General features: G+C 39.6%; 1 long non-coding RNA gene across 1 annotated transcript; it reads left to right on the forward strand.

Annotated features, from left to right (window-relative positions):
• Nucleotides 1-2,968: 2,968 nt before the first annotated feature.
• On the forward strand, nucleotides 2,969-6,326 carry LOC115615253. The gene is made up of 2 exons (XR_003993998.1): nucleotides 2,969-3,098; nucleotides 6,165-6,326. It is a non-coding gene; the product is annotated as an uncharacterized LOC115615253 (long non-coding RNA).
• Nucleotides 6,327-6,846: the final 520 nt, after the last annotated feature.

A 6,846-nucleotide genomic window follows, 5' to 3' on the forward strand; every position in this document is an offset into this window, starting at 1 on the left:
CCATTATGACAAGAGAAAATCAATATAAAGTTTTGAGGAAGGATGAAAATAGTTTGAAGCTTTGCAGTATCAAAAGAAATGATGTCTATGAAAAAAGTGCCATCGACCCAGCACCGTGACTGACAGCCGGGTGGTTATGCAAAGAGCAAATCTGACAGTTATCAAAACCACACTGTCTGTGCCAAGTGAAGGCTGCCTCTGGCTGAGTGAGTGGTGGTGTAAGAAAAACCATACAGCACCCTGTGAGCATGTCACTTCTCTGAAGATCATATTGCAATGTGTCCTTTGGAGTGATGGTGGTTCGTGCTGCTGAAACTAACCTGAGAGCTGGGAGCACTGGGTGGGCTGGGAGACCATAGGTTCTCGCCTGATCCCTGGGAAGCTTTGGCAGGTCCCCTAAGGTGCAAGACGATGAGCAGAGATCTACCCAAGGTGCTACAACAATAATATGCACTAAGTCTCTTGTTAGAGTATTATAAACTAATATTACTCCATTAGAGCCAATGGAGATGTGCCAATGTGAAACAAGTGTCAGCAGAAAGCAAGGTCTATTGTTCAATTCCAGGTACATCACGCTGCACACAAATGTTCCAATGATTTAAAGACAACCAAAGAGAAGAGGTGTTACCTAGTTGCACTGACCTTGACAGCCTCGTTATCAGCTCTTTTGAAATCCTTTATTGCTTCTGTATGGTAAATCACAGGTTCATGCTTACTGGACTGCTGATTATTTTCACTATTTAAATTTAGTGGACTCAAAGATCTACACAAGTGTTGCTCTAAGGTTTTGACCAGCTCTTTACAAACTGAGGTACAAATGCGTCCTGTCTCCTGGATTTCTAAAAGTACAATATCCACCGACCTGGAAAATTTTGTTCCGGAAGCTTTGTAGATTTTCAAGTTCCTGAAGTTTTCAAAGAACTTCATTAATCTGCTACCTCAAAGTAAATGTCCAAAGCAATTTAGCTAGGAAATAGGTAATTATCAAACTACACAGATAATGAATGACCAAGCCAGACTTTCACATTAAGAAACCCTTATGGCTTTCTTTTCCTCGTATTTCAGAAATCCAGGATGATGCTTCTGAGATTAATAAATGTCCATGAAACCTTTCATCTGTGGTCAGCTGGATACATTCAGTTCGGTTTTTTGCTTCTTTGAAATGATTTGCTCATTCAGAATTACTTACAAGAAAGACAATGACACCACTACTTCCCTGTTATAGTTTCCTACACTTACTCCTCAGAGGAAGATAGCTGGATTGTAAAATGAATGGAATTAATTGGCCTCCGCATTAACTTTCTCAACAAGGAAGTGAACAAGGTTTACCTATCCAAAAGGCAAGTAATTCTGTTCAGGCTTTAGGCATGTTAGTGGGATGATATAAATGAAGTTGAAGCCAACTGTTCTGTGGGGATTTTATGAATAGAGACTGTCAGTTTTCAGAACTGACAAGCTGGCATTTTTCATACATGTCCTTCTCATTATAAGCTGGCTGTTACACATTATGCTCTGAGTCAGTCTCTGCATACACCTCCTAGTGCTGTGATAAGATGACAGATAAGGTGTTCTAGTTTGTCTTCTATACTGAGAAAGAGCTTTGTTCTCAGCAGCTAGAGGTAGGATTCATACCTGTGTCAATGCTGACTTTAACTGATGGGGCAAAATAACATAAGCTCGGAAAAAATGACTCTGCAAGAAGTTCACAGTTAAAGTTCATTCTAGAACAAATTGCAGGAGAACAACTTTGCACATGCTTAGTTTTAAATATGTGAAACATCACATTGACCTCAGTGAGGCTGTATGTGCACATGTGGGAGTTTTAATGTATTATCAATTTCCAGCATGTAGTTTGTGGCACACATATTCAAAATTCAGTTGTAGCTTTAGAAGAAAAAGCTGCCTCTTCACTTTAGATAACTGAAACAAAGGCTTATTGAGATTGAAACTACAAGCAGTCTCATTAATCTCTTGCCCTGGATGTCTGTATTGTTCTGATAACTTGTGGATTGATATACCATCGTGTGGGTGGCTGTATTCAATTTTTTTTATGTGTCCTTCCAGGCATGGCTTGTGAAAAAGCATTAATATTATATTATGAAACTGAGCATTATACTTACGTTTAATCTTAGGCATTTCTGAGTATTGGCTTTCAAGAGAGCAAAAAATAGAGAGATGCTTAATTGTTTTGTCACACAAACAGCACATGTCCTGTCCTTTTTGCTGATGTTGCCTACTCTCCACTCTCTTGTACTGTAGCTAAGGGCTGCAATCTCACTGCCTTAAATCCCTTTCATACACTGAGATATAAATGAGGAATACATTTGTTGACACTGAGAAATGTAAACTAACACAAAAACGGTATTGGCCACTACAGAATCAGTACAATTGTTTGGGCAGGGAAGTGTAACTGGTACTGATGAAGACCACACTTGGGATCTGGTTTGACATTACAGTATTCTTCCAAGACAACCCAACTTTCCATATGAATATTACTGCTCACTTCTTTCTTGTCTGTTTATCCAGAAGCGCATTAACACCTCATACTATACCTATCTGCACCTAATCCTCTATATTTCTATATTCTTCTTTGCTAGCAGAGGAAGGACTACATTGACTTCCAGCTTTTGTCCATAGTTTTTGTCTCAGCTGTATGATCAGTAGCCTGTGGCTTTGGAACAACATAAAAAATTCAACTTTAGCTGTAGTATTAGGGTTCAGAAGGAGTTTTATAAATCTTTACATCATGCGGTTTGGATGAAGCTGAACACTTATAGAGCAATCCTCCTCCTGACAAGGAAAACAACAATGAGACTTCTTTATGAGACAGAGTATTTTTCTCTCAGGGACAATGTCAAAAGAGGTGTGGAATGGAATGCAGTTTATAATCAGGGTAAATTATACTTTGCTTTCTTGGGCATGTTCCTCTCGACAAGTTCGAACTCTTTGCCTCTAATTGTTCAGCATGTTGAATGAACTCCAGGCACCGCATGTCAGAGGAGAATGGAAGGCGGTGGAGACTGCTGCTGGCAGGGAGCACAACAAGGCAATAAAGGGAACTCTAAGTACGAGAGTTACCCCTTGGTCTTCCCCAACTGGTATGCATGTTTATGATACTTTACCTTCCGCTATCAACTTAGGTACCCAGAAACTTGATAGTAAATCAAACAAATCACATCTGATTCACCCTGCAATTGAACTGTGTTCTGCACAAAAAAGGAGACAGGAGAGAAGCAGGGGAATGGTGCATGTCTTGCTTTCCTTAAACTAAAGGGGACCCTCACTATCAGATGGACTTCCAGTGGCACAGAGTTGGCTCAAGGTGAAGAAAAATGTTCTCTAAATTTAATGGTAATAATGGAAGGAAGTCTGAAAAGCTCACACCTCAGGCAGTATGGATTGCACTTATTTGACATTCAAGTTCCCACAAAAAACAAAAAAACAAAAAAAAAAAAAAACAAAAAAACAAAAAACCACCCTTATTGTTTATCTCAGTTATACTTATGGGAATCACAAATAGTTTTGCAGATGAGGTCAATGCCTGAATCAAGCGCAGTCCCACTTGGTTCAGGGCAAAGGTACCCACATATCTGATCATGTGTTAGCCAAGAGCCAGCTTGATCCATGGGCAAAGGCCATCCTCAGTCCTAAAACTGGGAGCTGCTTTGACAGGAACATTCAACCACAGGCTGCAGATATCCAACTGCTTTTTGTCAACACACTCACTGTGTTGAGGTTGCACTGGAGAGGATTAAACTGGCCCAGGAGAAGGCCTCAGCTGAGATCCAGATTTCAGTCATTTTAAATGGGGCCTGCAAAGCATAAGTTGAATAAGGAAGACTTTGGGAGCAAGATTATGGGCAGGATAACATTGTAGGTGGTTGGGTTCACACACATCATTTGCTCTGTTCAGGAGATGCCAAGTTTTAGTACTCTAGAACAAGTCTGCCTTCCCTCTGGCTATGTTTGAAAGTCAGAGCAATAGAAAAGAAAAGCTATAAATATGCATTGCTCCTTGTGACACACACATTCAGTATCTCATTTCAATGCAAGTGAAAAGCTTCAAAACACACCCCACTAAAAAAAACCCAACCAAACCAAACCAAAGAGAACAAAGCAGGAGATATCTTGTATGTAGTCACTGAACACACTGATTTAAATTTCTCAAGTGATTGAACAGCCTGGACATATTATTAAATTCTTATCAGCAGCTTCCACTGTAGCTTCTCCTTTTAATAAGTGTACAAGAGGTTGGAATGCCACAGAAAGTTGGTTTTAATCATTAAAGACTAAACCCCAGAGCATCTTGGATTTTCTACCTGATGGAAGCAGGTTGTGCAGCTTGCAGACTTGTGAAATCCTTAAATAACTCCAAGGAAGGAAAAATTAGCTGCTCCTTGAAAATACTGTGCATACTTGAATTGCTCATGATACCTGATACACAGCAATATACCTTTATTAAATAGCTAATTCTGGGTGCTAATTTTTCAAAATAGAATTTTTTCTGCTTTAAAATTAAATTGAATCCAATGCTCTGCTTAAGTATTTTCACAGGATGACTCAGACAGGTATTTTCTCATAACAGTGTTTCACTGATGACATTTTTCAATCATTGCAGTGAATGAAACCTGTGTGTATGTTGTAGAGTCATAGAACAGCTTCAGTTGGAAGGGACCTTTAAAGATCATCTATTCCAACCCACCTCCCTGCAATAAGCAGGGACATCTTCAACTATGTGTATAAAAAAAATTCAAAAGCCTATAATAAGCATTGATAACATCTCTAAAAATACTTAGTAAAAACTCAGGATATTTTCTTTGCAAGGTTAGTGACCGAATAAAGTTCTTTGTGAAACTGAGTTTCTGCTAAGAAATTTCAATTTTAAATTCTAATACAAATTATTTAGCAGTAAATGAGGAAGATATTACTTGTGAGGTGACATGAAATTAAGCCATCTAAATCCAGGAGAATGTTTTCGTTTGGGGGTTTGGGGATTTTTTTTTCCCTTAAATGCCAAAGTTTTGCTCAGGAACTTTCCTTCTGTTTTGAACAAAGCAGAAAAGAAGTAGTAATTGCGAAAGCTGTCCTTGTTGCTGAACCATGGCAACTAATGCATGGGAAGATGTGCTTGAGGACATTTTCCAGAAAGGAGACTGACTTCAAATACAGTTGACTCATAACTCCTGCGAAGTTTTTCTTGCCCAAAGGCAGAATTGAAAGAGAAACTAGATCAGCTTATTCCTTGAGGAATCAAAGAGTTAGCTCTGAGCCAGCAGTGTGCAGGTATTCACCAGTCACTGCGGGAAGGGAGGGAAGTTTTGTTTATGTGTAGATATAAATGAATGGAATAAATATTAAAAAATAGCATATTATACTACCTGCTGATGCCAAATATTTGATCTATGCTTTGATCCAACAACAGGGTTCTGGCAGGTGCCCTTAGGAAAACAGAGCACACGTTTTTCTTCATATTCAATATTCCCTCTGGAAGCCACTGTTTCCTCCAAGCCCCTCTTGGGTTGTGATTGGCACCCAATGTGCTTCACTGGAAAAGGCAAAAGATTTCCGAAAACATGAAGAGTACTGTGCTATATATAGAAGTCAATGGGATCCAGGGAAAACAATTGAAAGAGCAACTGGCAGCTCTGGGGAAAATCTGAGCTGCTGAACAAATAAACAAAGGTGTAAATCCTGCAGAATGGAATTAACATGCTCATAAGGGAAGTTAAAGTAGAGGGTGTTCAGACAGGTCACACAGCAATCACTAACAGAGATCAGGTACAAAGCCGATGGGGATTATGACAGGAAATGGATGTTGTGTTTGGCAGCCTGAGAGCTCGTGCTGGGCACAGCCACTGCCAGGCTCTACATCCCATAGCTCCCATCTCCCAGCACCAGCATAGCCAGGGCAGGGTGCCCAGGGAAGGGAGATGAGTGCTGGACCTGCATGGCACAAACACACGGGGACAGTTCCACTGCTGAGGAACGTGCTTGTATAGTCGTAACGAAATGCACTACCCAAAGAACAGACGTGTGCTGTCTTCCTCAACAGTCTTACAGGATGCTCACAGTTTTACAACAGAGTGGCTGTGCAGCCCTATGAAGCCACGTGCCTGACACTGGCCATGCTCAAACTCCTTCACTTTCTATTCTTCTTTCTGCAGGGATATTGTACTCCGTGCTATGTGTGATGAAGCTGACAGCTCCTTGTCTTCACATCTTGCATAGGGCTGGTGACTTCTATTGCAGCTGAAGGAGAATGGGAAATTGATTTGGTTTTATTTTTTGGCTAATCTTGAAATAAAAAATTCTTTTGTGTTTGGAAATTTGAATGAGATTAAATAAAAATGAAGTGGGTTTTTTTTTTTGTTTGTTTGTTTTTCATTATTTAGCAAAATCAAGTTTTGGAGAGAGAACATGTATCAGGGTGAATGCAAATATATGGAAAAGAATCTTTTAGAAAACTTGGAATTGTTTTTAAGAATTTGCAGGGCTGTTACAAGAAATTATGCCAGGATAAAAATTTTTCCTGATGAATAAATGAGTATTCATCAGAAAATTTTACACTGGACTTCTCTCAAAAGGTTGCACCTATTTTATGTCTGGATAACACTTAACTCTTCAGAAATACACAACCATTGCTCCCTTTACTACATGCTCTTGTCTTAGCATGTTCACACAGAATTAACTAGTTTATTTTTGGTTGCTAATCCAGAGCTAGAGTTTTGCTACTGTGACACCTGCCTTGGGGGACCATACTTTAGTTAGGCAGTGTCATTCATGGGGGAAACCTGTCCTTTGAACCATTTCCAGAAGTCTGAGCATGACTTCATAATATTCTTAGCT

Source organism: Strigops habroptila, chromosome 13 (genome assembly GCF_004027225.2).
Source record: "Strigops habroptila isolate Jane chromosome 13, bStrHab1.2.pri, whole genome shotgun sequence".
Taxonomy (NCBI): domain Eukaryota; kingdom Metazoa; phylum Chordata; class Aves; order Psittaciformes; family Psittacidae; genus Strigops; species Strigops habroptila.